The sequence below is a fragment of the Melospiza melodia genome, chromosome 6 (genome assembly GCF_035770615.1).
Source record: "Melospiza melodia melodia isolate bMelMel2 chromosome 6, bMelMel2.pri, whole genome shotgun sequence".
Lineage (NCBI taxonomy): Eukaryota > Metazoa > Chordata > Aves > Passeriformes > Passerellidae > Melospiza > Melospiza melodia.
In genome coordinates, this window is record NC_086199.1 from 60,845,876 (window position 1) to 60,864,871 (window position 18,996).

General features: G+C 43.8%; 1 long non-coding RNA gene across 2 annotated transcripts; it reads right to left on the bottom strand.

The window, feature by feature from the left end:
* Positions 1-7,980: 7,980 nt before the first annotated feature.
* Positions 7,981-18,317, bottom strand: LOC134419855 (uncharacterized). Of its 2 annotated transcripts, XR_010028176.1 has the most exons (4): positions 18,255-18,317; positions 14,276-14,477; positions 10,668-11,002; positions 7,981-8,505 (listed from the first exon to the last, which is right to left on the bottom strand). It is a non-coding gene; the product is annotated as an uncharacterized LOC134419855 (long non-coding RNA). The 2 variants fall into 2 exon arrangements; XR_010028175.1 differs by lacking the exon at positions 7,981-8,505 and having other exon boundaries at positions 9,892-11,002.
* Between the last annotated feature and the right edge of the window lie 679 nt (positions 18,318-18,996).

Sequence of the window (18,996 nt, forward strand, 5' to 3'; positions counted from 1 at the left end):
ACAGTCAGCCACAGCATTCCTACCTGGGGAACCCTGGAAAACACCCACGTGCACCCTACAGAGCAAATCCAACCCAAACCAGCCAGGCACTGGGCTGGTGTCGCACCACATCCTGGCTGCCCAGGGATGCCAATCTCAGGAGCAAGCTTGGCCCTTGCTGCTCCAGCCAGTCCCACAGACAGTGGCCATTTGTCCCCACTTCCAGGGAGAAGGGAGCTTGCAGCACAGGGCTGCTCCAGGAACACTGCTCACTGCCAGCAATTCCCAGACTCATGGCCAAATCTGTCTTGCCCCTTGCCCCAGGAAACATTTCCAGGAGGAAAGGAGTGGAGTAGTCTGCACACTTTTCTCTGGTTGGGGATCTGATGCCAGTTTCTTCAGCTGTTTGATGCAGTGGCACAGATATTTTGTTTCATTAATCCTGAACCAGGCCATCTGTCACCAGTGGAACAGGTTCCAAGGATTTATAGCATAGAAACACAGTGGGTGTGAGTGCTCCCAGTCAGTTAAATGGATCTGCTTGCAGGTTTAATGGAGACTCCTTCATACTCCCCTTCCTGATGTGAGAACTAATCACGACCAGACAGAAATACAACCAAATTATCTTCAGGGCAGCTTAAAGGGGTTAACAGGAGACAAAAGGGAGTGATTCTCTCCTCTTCCTTTTATTTTGTCTTTTACAATTCCTTTAAAAATCTTAGAGGCCTGCTGGGAGGAGCATCCTGTTTCCTCATACCTCCTTCCTAGCTCCAGATGGAACAAAAGTGATACAATATTCTCAGACTGAGTGTGTCTGGATCACTTGCCACTGCTGTATTTTTATTCCAGAACTGGCTCCTGGAAGATTTCAGTCTACATTAAAAGAACCAGCACCAATGTATATTTTTATTGATCTGTCAGCCTGTTCAGTGGTTCAGATTTTCTGTAATCCCTTATTTAGGCATGGCCACAGTAGTGAAGTTTCTGCACTTTCTGTGGCCAGCTCTTTTACAAAGTAACTCCTCATGTGCAAAGCTGTACTTGGTATTGCAAGGATTGAAGTGTTTCAGATTTATTGCTTACTCTTACATGCAATCTCATAAAGAAGCCTAAAATACCATGGAGCTCCTGCTGGGCTATCTGGAGAAAAGGAGGCAGAATCCAAGTCTCTTCTTGAACTTGGAAGCAAGATTCTCTCCAATCTTTGGCTCCTTTTATTACCATTAAGATACAATAGCAGAGGGTATTAGAAATATCACCTTTGACATCCTACAGTACAAAATCAATTAGAGGGAAGGAAGGTGAAAACACTGGAAGTGCCCCTGCTGAGCAGAATTCCCACTCCACCACCTGGTCTAACTGACCCTCAGAGAAACCAAGGGCAGCTGCATTTTGAGCCACATGAAGACAAACTACACAGCCACAACAATGCTGTTCTACATGCCAGACCAGGCACAGCTAGTTCCACTAATTATATCTTATGTTTCAACTTCTGCAAATTTCCTGTCCCTGTGTCCATCTTTTTTTAAAGAAAAGGACTAAGTGCCATAATTAGTGCAGTCAACCCTATGTTTTGAGTGCAAGTCTCACAAAGTTATGGATAAAAAGCTATATAAATTTTTTAAAGTTTTAAAGTTCTAAAGCTTTCCACTGTATAGAGGAAAAAGTCTGGTCGCAGTTTTTGTAGGAAGTGACAGTTCAGATTTAGGGAGTTCTCATTTTCACTCCCATTTCCCCTTGTTCACTTCAGCACTGTTCTGAATAATTTACTTCGGGTTTAACAGTCTTTGTGCTCTTTGTAACCTGCCCCCTCCCAGCCTGAGGAAAATTCATTATATTCACCCCTTCTGAGCTCCAAGAGCAGCAGAGCTGCTGCTGTGTTTCACTGAGGTGGTGCAATGCCCTATTTGTTTTTGTAAATATTATGAAAGGGCTAGAACTGAAAAACATGGCTAAGCAGAAGAGTGGAATTAAAGAAGAGAAATAGAAGAGTACATAAGTACTGGGTTTGTGTGGCAAGGCTTTGGTGGCAGGAGGGGACTGCAGGGGTGGCTTCTGTGAGAGGCTGCTGGAAGCTTCCCTTGTGTCCAGCAGAAGCAATGGGTCCAAGTGCCTCTGTGTCAACACTCTTGAGAAGGGGAAGAAAACTGCAACAGCAACTGTAGCTAAAGAGAGGAGCAAGAATATGTGAGAGCAGAGGAGAAAGGGGCAAAGATAAGGCATGATGAACTGACCACAGACCCCATTCCCCATCCACCTGCACCAGCGGATAAAGGAAGTAAAGATTTCTGAAATAAAGTTATGCCCAGGAAGAAGGGAGGAGTAGGGGAAAGATGTTTTAAAATTTAGCAGTTTACTTTCCTTACCCTATTCTGATTTGATTGGTAATAAATTCCCCAAGCTGAGTGTGTTTTGCCTGTGACAGTAATTGGTGAGTGATCTCCCTGTCCTTAGCTTGCTTCATAAGCCTTTTGTTAAATTTTCTCTCTCCTGTCCAGCTGTGGGAGGGTAGTGATAAAATGGCTTTGGTCTGCACCAGGTGTCCAGCTGAGGTAAACACACCACAATATATTAAGAGGTACTGAGATAGAGGCTTAGTCCCTGTGGAATCAACACAGAAATCAGCTACTCTTCACACTCAAATCAGCAGATTTGCTCAGCCCTTAGGTCAGTCCTTACTCCTTTCCCATAGGACAGCCTGTCAGCAGGTATAGACCACTGAAAGTCTCTGAAAAATGTCCCTAAAGAGAATCTTTTAAGTCCTGTTTCCACATAAGGCATGATGCCCTCCAGCCTACAGTGCCCAACTCCAGGCAGTAACTACCTTTCTCTCAGAACTAAAATTATCAATAATGTAGTTCCTAAAAGAATAAAAACAAATCTGCAGTTAAGCTGGATTTGACAGGAATGCCTTATCTGCTAAAGTCAGTTTTACAGCTTCTTATTCTGACTCCTGATTTCCCACCTCACCTGCAAATATCTGGCAGCAGAGAGACCCTACCCAGAAACTGCCCAGGTCAAGACACGGAGGAGCCCCAGGAGCTCTCAGACATAGGCTCCCATTGAGGAACCTGGGTATAAATCAGCACCTCACCCATACAGCGCTTTTGCAAGCCTCACTCCCCAGCCAGCTCTGCTGCTTTGAATAACTTTGAAGAGGTGTGTTCCTGTTGTTCCAGTGCTCAGCTCAACAAGCCAGTGTGGGAGGGCAGAAGGTAAGTGCCACCCAGCAAGCAGATCTCTGAGGGGATAGGGAGCTGTTCTCATGCCTCCCAGGCCTGCCTGCCTTCCCTGAGCAGGGTGAAGCACTGCCAGGATTCCTTGCATCAGCCTGGCTGGGAACAGAGAAAGCTCCCACTGATTTTAGGAACAGGGAAGGTGTGCCCCCGCTGTGGCTGCAGGGAGGAGTGTACCAGGGTGCCTGGGAAGTAGGACACATGGTAACAACAGGAATTACTAGAAAAATGGTAAAGAATTGCTTCCAGTCTTTTGGGTGGGCAGTTGCTGGCTTCAGTGAAGAAGTGTTGCATGTATTGTACACACAAGCACAGATCAGTTTGAAAATCAGAGCAGGAAACCCAGTGTGAGCATCCTTTCCCTCTGCTGACCCCCTGTGAGCTACTTCCACATTAGCAGAGAGAACCAAACCCTGGGTGGGGTGTGTTTGTGTGCCCAGCAGTTGTCAGCAGGCTGTCCAGAAGTAATGATCTCAGACAAAAATAGCCCTGAAAGATCTTTCCAAATATAGTCCCTCATTATTGGTGCTGTATCAGTTTCATTTCAAGCTGTGCCTGGCAGCCTCTCTTGTCCCCTTTAAGAGGACACTAACAGGCCTGAGGCACCAGGGCCTGTCTCTAAAACGTGTTTGCAAAACCTCACCCTATGCACCTGGAAGAGTCCATGCTCACACCACCAATTTGAGCCAGCTGGAACCAAACTGTGTCACAACCTGATTTAGAGATTCACTGGTTTCAACAAAAGAGGCAAGGGAGAGTGGGATATGTAATATTTGATTTTCTTTCTCTTTTTGTCTTGGAAACCTTACTAGCTGTCATACAATGTTGGCAAAATCCTTCCATTTTACAAAGGAAGAGAACAGAAGTACCCAGTGCAGTGTCTGTGCAAAAAAAAGCACAAGGATATTGTCAGAGTGCATGCATGGACTGCTGGGAAGTGCTAAGTATGCCATGGATGCAGAGCAAGCCTGGTTAGAGACTGAGAACTGGCCATGTTTGCTTCTGAGCCATTTTAGGGAATTCATGAGGCCTGCTGGCCAAAATAAGCCATTTTAAGGGATACAAGACTGCCTTAAAACAACAGAAGATAAATCACAGTGACTTCAAAGGAAGGCAGAGCTAGTCTGTTTTTTTTTTTTGATATGAAGTCAAGTTTCTACAATGTAGCCCTTGCAGCTCCAGCACCTACAGCCTGAGCAATCCCTTCTTCTGGACAAGGGAGAGAGCCCAGAGGAGTGAGATTCACAGAGCCAGTTCCAGCAAGTGTGTTTGTCCTGGGAAACAGCAGGGTGTGAACTGCATTCAGACATGAAATCTCATGGTTCCTCAGCCTGCAGGGAATCACCCCCAACAAGTCCCAGTGGCTGCACACCTGACCCACCACAGATGATCAGCTTGCAGGTTGTAGGGCTCATAAATGGACAGGTGCTTCTTGTTGAGCTGAGCCACAGCCTAGGCTTGGAGGCGCTGCTAAGGGTGCCCTGTACTGGGGTCACTGATGAAAGCCCAGCTCATGGCACAGCTGTTGCCACATGCTGTGGCTCCTCAGTGGGGCCATGAAGCAGGAAGCACTGTCCTTCCCAGGATACTCCCTCTTGAAGTCAAAATGCTGCTGGGGACAGTCATTGCAGGCTGCTTCCCACTGCACACACAAACGTGCAACCAGAGCCAGCACCATCAGCACACAGAGTCTTCTTGTGCATGAGTACAAATCCTAAAGAGCTTGGGTATGACATTTCATGACCTGGACCTTACTTCCCATCAGGGAAAATCCAGGGAGTAGGAAGAATGAATAATACACCACATTTCTCTTGGCATCTGATCAGCATACCTGTCTCAACATGCAAACATAAACTGAAAAGCAAGAGGGGAAGGAATTGGAAATCTCATTCTCCCATTAATCTGCTATGCAACTCTAAGCAAGCAGTTAATTTCTTTGTTTCTTTGGCTGTAGCTGAGGTGTCAGACTTCTGCTCCACAAGGATGTATCAATGCATTGTCTCACTAATGCCATTAAATTGTAAAGTGTTTTCGGATATTTGGCTCCCAAAGCACTTAAGAAACGCATGATTAAATTACACCCAATTATAAACCAAAGCAGGTGATCTTGTAGAGGGAGGGATATTGCTCTGCTGGTGTTGCTCTAAGGCATTAATAGCCTACAGAGTGCTCAGGGGAAATCAAGGGGAACTGCATGTACAATTTAATTTCCACTGTCCACTGCAAATCTTCAATTTTCAGCCTGTATTTAAACACATTTCTTGAAGTACTTAATATTTCTTGTTGCATTGACATGGGACCTCATCAGGTAAATCCCCTGGATTGTAAATGTAGCACTGTATGGCAAAATTCTTTCATGAGACCTCATTCTCAGAAAAGAGTTTATCTCCTCATTCTCCTTCAGAGTTTTTCTACCATCTCTCAGATTTATGCAAATAAACCTTGTGACTTGCCATTTATAATGAAGACTAGGAAATCAGTTCACATCTATGTCCTGCTGGTCCTGCCTAAAGACAGGTAGGCTATTATCAAAGGAATGCAGTGCAAGGCAGAGCCAGCCTTTCTCCCATTTACAACTCTTACACTTGCCTACATGCACAGAAGTTACTGAAGTCATTTCAGGCTCTGTAGAATCCAGGCCTGGAGCACTTCCATACAAGAATACAACTACAGCCATGTAACTGGAAGTGCTTTTTCTCAGCTGCACATGTAGCCAAAGTAACACACCTATGGTCTAATCCATCAGGAAAGGCTGATTGGGAAATACAAATAGACAATTTGACACCTCATTACTCCTTTTAGTGTGCCACTCATTCTGTCAACTTAATGTGTTGTCCATTACTCTTCATGGGATCAGAAGACTCATAGCAGCATGTGGATAGGCTTCTGAAGAAATAAATGCCTAATCTAGTAATATACATTAATATATATATATTTATATTACTATATTGTTCATTGCACCAGGCACAGGCCAATCCAAAAACATTGTCTTTGATCTCACCATTTAGAGTCCCTGCATTCTGCAGTTCCCAGACTGGGCAGAAGCATCACTTACCATTTTGCCTTGATGAGCTGGGCCATGCTCAGTTATGTTTGGGAGCACTGCTGATCAGACATCCATGTTATGATTAGGCACGTGTAGGGAGCAACTGAACAAAGAAGATGACATTTACCTGACAAGATGACCTCTAAATGCTTAATTTAATGTGCTTTCTGGGACTTCTGGTCCAGAAAGACTGTCACACAGACTCCTCTGTGCCACAGATTTCTTTGCTTCTCATTTAGGGAACAGATCCCTGTCAGACTGAAATGTGCTACAAGAAAAATGACTTGTAACACCAACAACTTGTAACTTGTAACATGTGTCAAGACATGATAATATCACCCTCTGAGCACACACATGTCCTGAATTTTAATTTAAGCAGCACCTGTATAAAGTGCTATGGCTACATACACATCTAGTAAAAGGAAGCCTGGTCTTGAAGAGATTGCCAAATGGAAGGGATAGAAGAGGAGGTGTTCTTGTATCTAATCCCCAGGTGAGCACCTGAGGTGCAAAGCAGGTCAGTGACATACCCATGGCCACACAGGGAGTCCAAGCTTAACCCCAAGTCAAGCTTACCTCTGTGTCTGGAGATGTTCCATTGCTCCTGGGAATTCAGAGGGTCAGTGTCCCCGGTGTCATTGCAGACAGTGACTCAGAAGAAGCATTTCCTCCCTGGAGCAGGCCTGTGACAGGGTATTTATTGCTGCAGACCTTCTCTGTGCCTGTGAACCACGTGCCAGTACTGACATCACATTGCAGGACACCATAATACATCTCCTAGCTGTATCTCTGCATCTGAGCTGTGGTCTAGGGCCATGGTTCTGGGACTCCTTCAGCCAGCTGCAGATTACTGGGTGGTCAGGGAAAGCTAAGAAATAATGAACTATTTAAGCACTACTTTATTCTGTTTGGCTCCCTCCCTCTGTCCTTTTCTGGGGCAAAAATATTTCACTTCCAAAGTCTCTGTGTATCTAGGAGAGTACTTCCTTCATTGATTTCTTCTACCCTGAGCAACCTGAGGGCCAATTTGTACTGTGTAATTACCTTCTGATGAAAAGATAAGGCTGTTACTTTTGAAAAGCATTCTCTGAAAGGATGATAAGTACAAGGTCAGTAACCCTAGCAGATCATTACAGTAGTAGAAGTCTCTCTGAGGACCCAAGCCAGCCTCCCTCCACTTGGCTGGCACTGACCCACTGGCAGTGAAAATGATGTCACCACATTGCTGAGGGGACAGACAGTGTTGAGTCAGTGCTGTTATGGGGATTTGCCTGTTGAAATAATGACACGAAAAACAAGGTAGCACTGGGAGTGTCTGGAGCAACAACTGCTTCACCCTTTCCCTCCACATTGAACAGAGTAAACAAAGCCTCAGCAGTACCATCCTTATTCCTTGGCTCTGAGCCATGCTGCTCCAGGCTCCAGCTAACTTGAAGGAGGGAGTTGGGAAACACAATGAAGGAGAAGGAAAGTCTTTTCTGACCAGAGTCTTTCTCCACTTGACTGGAAACATTCTGGATTGCTCCCGTGGCCTTTTTTGGATAAAGGGTTGTATAATTGGAAGCATCTATTTTTTTTTTCTTTTAACAGAAAAAACCCCAGCCTTCCTAACCCTAGTACTGATGTAGAAATTGTGTGTAATTTCCATCAGCACAAGAGTACCTCCTGTCAGCACCCCATGGTGATGGAATTTTCTCTACACTGTACCTGCAGCTTGCATGTTAATGTTGTAAAGGACATCTCTGCAGATTTTCTTGAGGGTAATGTGAAAACAGGTCAGAAGCAAATCTCTTGGTGCTGTGGGTCAGGACTGGGAATGGTTCTTGTCCTCCCTCTTTTTGCCACACCACTGTGGCAAACTGCAACTGTGAAGTTCTGCTTCCTGGCTTGGGCAGCAACACAAACAATCCCCATCTTTGAGCACAACAGGGATGTCTGTGGTTACAGGAGCTACTTGTATGGAATCAGCCCAATAGAAAAAATGTTTCAAGGACAACAATGCTGGAGATTTCAATCTGCAAAGGCAATGGCAGGCCTTTGTCCCCAGCAAAGTGCACACAGTTGGCGTGGCCTGGGAGATTCCACATAACCTCATACTACAGTTCATTAGTTTGATCACCTTGGAAGCTGACGGAAAACAGCTGGTGTGGTACAGATCAACTCATACAATTTAAACTGAGAGGTACCTTCTTACAGTGAGGCTCATTTTGCAAGATCCTGTGGAGCCTGTGCTCATGTAGTGGTCTAGGATTAAAAAAAAAAAAAAGGAAAGCATATAAATTGCTGTTAGCATCTATAAAAATGAAATCAACATCCACATCAATATAAATTGTACCTCGAACAGGACAGTGTTGGGACCTCAAGCACTGTCTTTACGACCCTAGGTCACTCAAGGTTTAATCAAGAATGATTTCTCTTCACCTAACATGAAATGTAGTTCAATGCTTGAAAAATTCTGCTGCTCATGGTGAATCACAGAGCCTCCCCAATGTTTTATGGTTTGTTGAGCACTGCAGCTCCACCTGTGAGGGGCTGGGTTGTGCAGCTGACAAACCTTTTGTGTGCACAGAAGTCCCTCTATCACCAGAGGGTGACCTATAAAAAGGCTTGCCATAAAAGCACTGAGCAGTTATGCAGGACTTTGTGAACCTGAACATCTGCATGACTTTTCTCCAATAGCCAACCCTGAAACCAGAGTGACAGCTTGTGATAAAGGCTAAAGGACAGCTCCAGGCCCCAAACCCTGCAGCTATATTTCACCAGATGCCTAAGAAAACACTAATTGCAGGGTTCTTGCTCTGACAAGACACAACACAGAAGCTCACAGACAAGATGTGCAAAGGCATGGTGCTGTCCCAGCACAAACCACCATGCGGCTCTTCAGCCTCACAGTCAGATCAAACCTGGGCAGTCAGGAATAAAAGAAAACAGACAGAGAGAGAGAGAAAAACATTAAAATAAGAGTGTGAGAGATAGCACAGAAAGGCAAAGCCATTCTTCAGCCTGTTGAGTCACATCAGAGACTGTAAGAAGAACCCTTCAGACTATTGCAGCAGAAAGCACTACATGTAAGGGTTAAAATGTTGTCAGCTCTGCTCCCAACAGTTGTGAAACCACAAGGAAAAACATCAATGCAATCCATTGCTTTCTCATGAGCACCTACTCAGGGCAATTTCATGTGAAGTGGGCGGAACAGGAATATTTTAAAATATCGTAAAAAACGTGCCAAAAAAAGTGTAGTTTACATGCAATATATGAATGAGAACAAAATAAAGGAAAAAGCAGCTTTAATGCCTCATTTGATGATTTTACTGTCCAAATTCTGCCACAAGCAGTTTTTGTATAATGTCTACTTCTTACAGGACTCCTCATACTCTTCAGTACAGTACTTCATGTTGCCATGCCACACCAGAGGAGTTTGTCTGGAGCCTACAGTCTCTCTGGGATTTTTTGCTGTTTATTTGATGATACAGTAACAAAGCCATGCCCAATGGATGGGTTGTGCAATTCCAAAGTGGAGACAGAAGAGAAATGACCATTTTTCATATTGGCCACCTGGATGTTGCCTTATGAGACTTCCTCAGTGAAACCTGGAAGTCCTTCTGCTCTACTCATGAATCACCTGTTCCTGCTGGCCTTACTGCTGCTGAGGACAGCCAGAACCATGCTTTGTCACCTGGGAGTATCTTAGACAAAAAGCCTGAATTTTCTAATTAATAATTAAGCAAACAAGTTCTAAACAATAAAGACTTAAATACTTTGCTACCTTAATTAGTAAGGTAGCTGGGGATTTCATGGCAGGTCATTCTCATTCACATCTTCATTCTCAAGACATAATTAGTGTACTTGAAGCATGACCTCTGCCAATATTACTTCAGCTTTTGGTTCCAGAAGGCTGAGTGCTCACTGAGGGCCTGAAAGGATTATAATCCTGTCTCAGTAACACCACATATTTACAGCAAATGGCTGTTTCAAACATGATGGTTTGTGTACTGTAGCATCAAGTGTCCTAACTCAGAATACTGAATCCATGTCAGGAGCCAGAGAATCTTCCAAAAGTGACCTCTGTAACCACATGTGAGGTGTGATGTAAGAAGTCATGTGGTGGAAAAAAAACAACTATTACACCATTATACCTGACACAGTCATTCAGGGGACAGCTTAGCAAGAAGGAGGGCAGAATTATTTAAATTTGCCTCAAGGATTGCACAACCTTGTGCTGCTCTCCATCTCCTCTCAGAACCTCTGAAAAATGAACAAAACCCAGCCAAGCTGTGATGATAAATGCTTTTTTTGGTGGAAGATTAATTTGATAAAACTTTACAAAATGTGGTATGTGTTAAAAACAAAAGAAAGTAACAGCTGACAGATGGGAGCTCCAGCTAGATGGATACCACAGGTCTTACCGGAAGGTGATATTGCTAGAATTCCTTCCTCTAACAGTGCTGCTTCTCCCATACCAGCTTCACTCATGGCTTGGGTTCAGAAGCAGTATTGGTCTGTAAGTGGTACTAGAGATAGGGATCTTGGTGCATTTTTTCTCCTTTTTGGTGTCTTCAACTCATGTTTCTCATGTGTATCCTGACAGAGCATCTCCACAGTCTGGTTCCCTGCCAGGCTAAGCCAAGGCTGGAGTTGAAAAATCCACCACCTTCATCAGTTCTGAAGGCTCTGTGACAGCAGGAGAGTCCACAGCTTGTAGGTGTGACTACAGAGCTGGTCCCATCTCAGGATGCCAAACCTGCAGGGTTTTGAGGATAAAATGAGCCTTAGGAAACACAGAGCAAATTCTGTCCAGCAAAGCAATGTGGTTCCTAACGTGGCACATAATGGAGACACTGTTTCAAGGTTGGCAATTAAAAAAAAACAAACCTCAAACATTCTGGCACAGAATCGTCTGGAATCTGCTGTGAGCACTGCCCACCACTCAATTTCCACATATGCTTAGAAGAGGTGTTCAGCATTAGAGGTTTGCTTCTGTCTCTTCCTAGCTGGCTGGTGAGCTCTGCAGTACATTTCCTACAACCTGTTTTCTATGACTTTGAGTCCCTTGTGTCTCTTCTTGTTTAATAAATCCCTCCTACAGTCCTGTGGGAAGTAGTCAGGTGATGTGTGGACTGGGATTAGGGAATGTGCTTACTGACTTGCAAGATCCTATTAACGCTATTCAAGTTTATTTGCCAAAGATTACAGTACCCCTGATTATTAGTAATTTAAAAAAATACAGATTGTTGTACCTTGCTATTTGCTCTTTAGCCCACTTTGCAGCAGCCTCCATTATATATCAGAAGAGCAAAAGATGAACTGTTAAAAAAATCTGTATGTTTTCAATCAAAAGAACAGAGAGTTGTGTATCCAAATACAAGTTCTGCTCTGAAATTCTCAGCTAAAATGCAGCAACCTTCCCCCTGGCACCAGGAAAGTCATCCAATGCAGCATGCCATAACAAACTTGATGCTAATGGCTTTTATACAAGGCTCTCACTTGAGCACAGGGGTCATAAGGAATACAGTGCATATGGACAGAGAATATTCTCCTCTCCTAAGCCTAATGTGAGATAATGCAAGCCTTCAAAGAGGAAAAGAATCATAGCTCCAGGCTTTAAATTGGTTTTCTGTTATCTTCTGATGTAAGGGAGCATGAATGCTTTCCCATCTGAGTAACTATTTGACCTCAAGGCTTTCATCTACTACATAGAATTCTCTGGTTTTTTAGCTATGCTGGCTTCCATACTTGGCCATTTTTTTTTTTCTGAATTATGTGCAGCTACTAAGGCCCACTTCAGTATCTATTACAGGATTCCATCAATAGTTTAGGCTACTTACTTATGGCATCTAACAGTCTTTTGTTTGTAAAATGCTTTAGTCATATAGAGAAAGAAGTCTCTGTAAGTGGCACAAAATAAAATCTGCCCATTTGAGCATTTCTGAGGCTACTGTAATCCTTTGGTGTTTTGATCAGTGATCCTTTGGTGATATTGATCAGTTCAGAACTAGGCACAGGTTCTTTACTACAAAAAAAATCTAGTTTTAAAAATGTAAGCAGCTTTACAGTATGAATCTCATGGGAGTTTTCTCTTCTTTTAAAAGGGTTGATGAGCACAATAACATATGACAAATTATATTATTGGTCATACATTAAGGTCTTTGGCAACCTCAATGTGAACCTTAAATACCAAAGCTACCTACACCTCAGAACATCTTAATCACATTGATCTCTGCTGTTTGCAGATACTTAATTCCTCCCAGCTGGGAATCTCTGTGTCCTTTTTTAATAGTTACATAGGGATCACTAATTTATTTTTTCATTGCTTTTGGACTGAGATAAGCCAAGATGAAAATGAGAGAGAGAGACAGAGAAATAAAACCCAAGAGATGGCGACAGAGAAATAAAACCCAAGAGATGGCTTATCCCCCTCTGACTGAGGCCCAGCCTGTCCCTGAGCAGTGACTGGCAGCCCCCAGCCAATTCTTCCCAGTTTATATACTGAACATGATAGTCTATAAGAATATCCCTCTGGCCAGGTTGGGCCAGCTGTCCTGACCATGCTCCCTCCCAGCTTGTTGAGCACCTGCTCACTGGCAGAGCATGGGAAACTGAGTAGTCCTTTAATAAGAGAAAACACTACTTAGCTACAAAATCCAAAACAGTGTTGTACGAGTTACTAAGAATAAAATTAACTTTATCTCAGCAGAAACCAGGACAGTACCATGAGTGATTGCAATTTAATTAATGAGAAATCCCAACATTTTGGATGAGACAGAGGAAAGAATCCAAGAAAGAACCAAAATATTAGCAGAAAAAGAAGAGCAACAGTCTCGTTAGTCAGATGCTGCTGCTGCTGAGGGGAACACTCCCATGTGTTGCACAAGCTGTGATAAGCATGGATCATACGGTTGCTATCTGATGGATACAACAAAATCAGCCACTTGTTCAAGTCAGTTCTGGTCCAATTGAGGAAAAAGCAGTCAAAATTAGACACCCAAACCCATTGGTGTGACTTTCAGAGGTGCTGAATGTTCTGGCCTCTTGTTGTTGCTTGTGAATAACAAGCCACAAGCAACTTTTGTGAGATACTTCTCTTAGAGGCTCTACACAGAGGGAACTCAAACTAGCACAGAACAATCACAATTTATTGACTCCAAATTGTGTGCATGCGTTATATTTTTATGTATAAAGAAATATAAGTATGTATAGCTGGAAGTCAAGGAGGGGTAACCTGTATGTTTAGATTTACTCATGATCAATACCCTTTTCTAATAACTATTTCTTTGCTACCTTCTTCACTTGGTCACTTCAAATGTTTAGACAATTCAGTTATTGCACTTACTCTGAAAATGAGCTCTTTGTGCCGTGCATTACAGAGTAGCTCAGAAATGTCTTCCATTTTCTATAGGAAGTTTGAACAAAAAATACAAAGCTTTAGATGAAAAATTATATATATATTGCTTGAAAATGATGTTTTTCTTTCTTAAATGTTTCAATAGCCCAGACTTGCTGTTTGCCTTGCATATCCTGTGATGCACTCTGGCCTTGGGAATTGAACTAGAAATTTGCTGTCATTGGGGATCAAATATAGGAACAAAAGGTCTCACAGGATAGTCTGAGCTGGTACTTTTAAAGCTCATCTAGTCCAATCCCCCTGCAATAAAGAGAGACAGTTTACACTAGATCAGGTACCTGAACTGTAACTCCCAGAAGATAGTTCAGCAGTGTTTTCTAGCTAAATTAGTTTTTCACAGAATGGTTTTGGTTGGAAGAAACCTCAAGATCATTTCCTTCCAATCCTCTGCCATGAGCAGGGACATCTCCCACTAGACCAGGTTGTTCCAGGGATGGAGCAACCACAGCTTCTTGGGGCAATCAGTGCCTCACCACCCTCGCAGTATGGAATTTCTTCCTAATGTTAATCCAAACATACCCTTGAAGCCATTGGCCCTTTTTCTATCACAACATTCCTCTGCAGACAGTGATTTTTCAGATTCAGCACAATGGCTCCACTGTATTTTCTCACCAAGATTTTGGCTTTAATGCAGTCCTGGCTTTCTCCAACACCATGTTTTCTTCCTCTGTCTCCTCCATACTGTTCTTGATGTGACTTTGGGCCTTGGCTTTGCCTTGGAAGGGACCCTGATGCTTGCAGTGTTCTTGGTTCTTCACAGTGACACTGTGTGTTGCAAAAATCTCGAGGACAGATTCTTCAGTAATTGGAGAATCTGGAAAGAACAGAAGACATTTGAAGGCTGCAGCTGCAAATATAACTTGACACCTATCCTGTATCTGCGAGTTCCCAGAAAAAGTGGTGCAAAACTGGGCCTCTCATACACTCCTTTGTGTTTTTAGTATCAGAATTTGGTATTTTGTGCAAGTCTTCAGGGACACTTAAAATTTTCTCTTATGCTTTGATTGATCATGCTTTGATCCAGCTGATTTAGTTCTGTTTCTTATACAATGAGTCGCCTGCCCTCCTTTAGTTGTTCACCTCAGCAGAAAAAGAGGGAGTTCTGGGAAGTAGCAAATCCCAAGCTCCTCACTTTCCCAGGACCTGGAGATTTGATTCCAGGCAGTTTCTTGGATTTGTAAAGCATCTTTCTGCTGTTCTTCCCTAAAGTCCCATGGGGAGATATACGTAAGATCACAATAATGATAGTAGAATCAAAGTTAGTAAAGAAAATGCTCCCTCATTTGTAGCAGAGTAATATGGGGACATGACAAGGATGTCTTCCACATGGTAATAAAACCCAAAACAAACAGGTTCCCGTTGTCATCTTATTGCAGAGGTCCCATGCTGTTGTCTCCTCATCACAAAAGTTTCATACCTTCTGGGTGTTTTCCTGTGGCCAGCTCCTCAGAACACTGACTCCAGGTCCCCTCTCAACCAGCCACCCCACTCTTTTATAGCACTCTTCTTCTCACTGCTTACAGCTGTGCCCTGGTAAAGTCAGGCCTGTTCCTAATCTTTGCTAATTGGCCCAGCTGCAACTCCTCAGGGGTAAGATTACTTTCTACACTATCTTTATTTTCTTATATTCTATTCTATCCCCCTACATGTTCCCAGTACATCAAGGGAGCCTACAAGAGAGATGGGAGAAAATATTCACTAGGGCATGTAGTGTCAGGACAAGGGATAAAGGCTTCAAACTGAAAGAGAGTAGGTTTAGATTAGATATTATGGAGACATTCTTTACTGTGAGAGTGGTGAGGCACTGGCATAGGTTGCCCAGAGAAGCTGTGGATATCCCACCCTTGACAGTGTTCAATGCCACAAGAAGGATGTGGGCTCCGAGCTGTCTAGTGAAAGATTAGAACTGGATGATTTTTAAGGTCCCCTTCCAACCTGAGCTATTCCATGATTCTAAACATATTTGTTGATTTTTCTTCATTTTTGTCACACGTCTATTTTTAGAAACCACATTCTCTGCTGATACTCAGGACAACCAGCTCTCCCCATACCAAAGCTTTGCTGTGGGTGTATTTTCACTGCACCACAGTGTGATAACCATTCAGTGGGGCACACACAGCGCCCGTACTCCCGTGCGTCCCGCCTGTGGTTTTATCCTGCTGCCCTGATCCAGCCTGCAGAGGAGGCTTTTTGCCACGCCGAACGCCCATCTGGCGCCATCTGCCTGCCAAGAGCCGAGCCATACACACATCTTCTAGTCATCATTTCAGAAAAGCTGCTTGGCTTGTTGCTCATGACATCAGCGTTTGAAGCAAAAGGCTCAGGCCGAAATTCTTGATTTATCGACTTAAAAGCAACAGTGGGACTGTTCCATTATCTCCCCTCGGGGAACAAAGAAGCAGCAGGAAGAGGTTTGGCTTGTGCACACAGATAAGCCTGCAAAATGCCACTGGCCAGAGTGAGGAGCCCTGGTGAAGCACTGATTCTGCAGGTGTTTGTGCACGCCTGGTAAAGAGCAGGAAGGGCACAGGGTGGCTACATCCACTAGCAAGTCTGCACCCTGCTCCTCTCCCAGGTGGTCAGTGATGAGTTTATGGGTGGTTCCCTGCTTCACTATCCAAATCCTTTCCAAGCCTGTCACCCAGCAAAAAGACTGAGGTGGGAAACAACACAGACTGCAACAAACAGAATTTCCAGCCATGCCCCTGAATCCTGTGATCAGTGTTTCCTGCCCTAAGATGTCTAAGCTGTCAGGATTTTTGGCTCCTACTCAGGTAAAGTGATCCCTGGACAAAATGAATTCAGTATTTCATGGATCTATGCATCTGGCTAGAGGAGCCACATGGTATTATGTGCTGAAGGGTGTGCATTCACATGCAGAGGATACATTTAGTGATTACTCTGGAAATCAGAGACCATGAGAGGGAGAAGGGTGGGTGGTGAGAAGCCAACCTTGTGGGAAAGAGTGTGAGCCTGCAGGCTGAGAAAATGGGTTAGCAAATGTGAAAGCATCTTCACAGGAGACTGCAAAGGAAATTTTGACAAAGCCAAGATTCAAAGCTAAGACCAAAAGCCAAAACTTAGTAAGACTGAGACAGTAGTAGTGTGGGAAGGATACGATCTGTTCTTGTCTGATCTGTCCATCTGTTTGTCCTCAGTTAGAAGCCCTTTATCAACACCATGCCAAGTCGCATTAAGGTTTTGCAGCCTTTCCTTATACTGATCATCCCATGGGCATTTTACCGATTTGCCTTCTTGAGCCATATTCCTCCCACCTTTGCATCATTTAGGACAACACAGATTGTCAGGATCCCCAATTAAAAATATGAATGTTGCAGGCTTTATGGTTGCAAATGCCACAGAATAGCTCAAGCTGAAAGGGACCTATAAGGATAATTGATTTCAATTATCTGCTCCTTGCAGGACTGCCCAAAACTTAACCATATGACTAAACATCAACCAGACACTCCTTAAACTCTGACAGGTTTGGTACTGTGTGTCTGGAAAAAATCACAGTGTAAGCATATGAACAAAAAACTGCTCAGAATTGTCAGCTGAGCACTTCAAACACCAAGAAGGTGTTGAACAGCAAGGAGACCTCCTAGCAAAATGGGCAGATCACAGGATGAAAGTGGTTTAGTAAATTGGAAGAAATCCTATGAAGAAAGGGGGATGGAAAAAGGCTGTTCCTAAGTAGTTTTTCCCTCCTCTTTTTTGTGTGTTCACGGAAGGGAATGTGGCTATAGGAATCCAAAAGCAGAAGAGTGCCCCTTGGCACTGCTCCATTCTCATAGCTGGTACAGAGGAGCTAGCACACCAGCCAAACACTCCCTCTACTGCCTACACAATATTTTTGTATGAACTCTGATGGACAAAGATGAATCAGTAACTAAGACTACAATTCCAGCATGCACAGGAGTCAGAGCAGCTCAGACACAGCTTCCAGGTTAGCTGTGCCACAGAAGTGGTTTCTGTCACACAGGAATGACCAGGGATGGCCCCTGCCCTGCACTGTCCCATCAGACCACCCTGGCCATGGCCCATGGAAGGCACTCAGACACCAGGCCTGGTACCCATCCTGCAGCAGCCTGACACAGAAAATGTAGGATTAGCCCCACAGAGACAATTTAGGGGTGGGCACTAGGGTAGATCCATCCTCCATGTGAGAAAATCTGCCTGCCCTCAGTGCTGAGCTTCTTTTGGCCCCTGAAGTTTCCTTCCTACCATACCACCAAGAGAATGGTCAGCAGTTACTGAACTTGTGAAGGATGCACTGCTGTCATTTTATCCTCCTCCTGTGTAGGCAGTTTCAAAATGGTCTTAAAATATTTTTAATAGAAAGCAGCTGGGCATAGTTCAAAGCTGGTCCACATGTAGCAGAAGTCATCTCAAAGCCAATAAAATCCACAGCCTAACTTTGAAATTCTCCTCCAGCCTATGGTGAGAGCATGAAGCTAAACTTTCCAACTTTTCTTCCTGGTTTTCTTAACAGCTGCATGTATTTCTGTAAAGATCATAGACTAAGGTTTACAGCATAAGTAATGCTACTGCAAAATTAATTCACAAAACAAATGTGATATTAAACATTTACCAGTCTCCTGTTGTGCTGCTGGTCCTCAGCAGACTGCAGTCAAGTCCAAGTCCCATGGGTCACTTTAAAGAATCAGGATAAGAATTCATTAGGGCAATCCTGACTAAAATAAAACATGCAATACGTTTTATTAGCCTGGTTTAGGTGACAGGTGTAAGGACATAAATTAAAGATTTACTGCTTTATACTTCTACCACTTCATACAGCAAAAAAAAATCCTTCATTATTACCCTCATACTACCCACAGAAGGTACAGACTAACAAAAAGACTGCAGAGCAGTGTTATTTTACAAGGTGTCACAGTGTTTATTTTCCTAGGTGTTCCAGCACTGCTCCACTGGAGAGTTTCACACTGAAAAACAGTGTAAAGACTAAATATTCCTCCTCCCCTTCCTCTCTTGAGTCATCCCCACTTACCTCCCACAGCTACACTGGCACTGCTGTACTGCTCATTGGGGTCACTGTCTCGTGTACCCTGTGATCACTGTGCAACCTCCCCAGTCACTCAGCCCAGCTGCATGAAATGGTAAGCTCTGCTGTCTCCCCTTCTTGCCTCCTGGTCTACTCAGGAGATCTCTCTATCACTCATCCATTTTTCATCGCCTTCAGGGTGACACCTTCAGGAGTTAGCACACACTCCAGGCAGGCTTTTCCCTTCCTCTTCACTTGGGTGTTTTGAGATTGCTGACAAACTGAATTGGAATCCCTGGGAAGTGGGAAGGGATGGGCAAGAAAAACACTA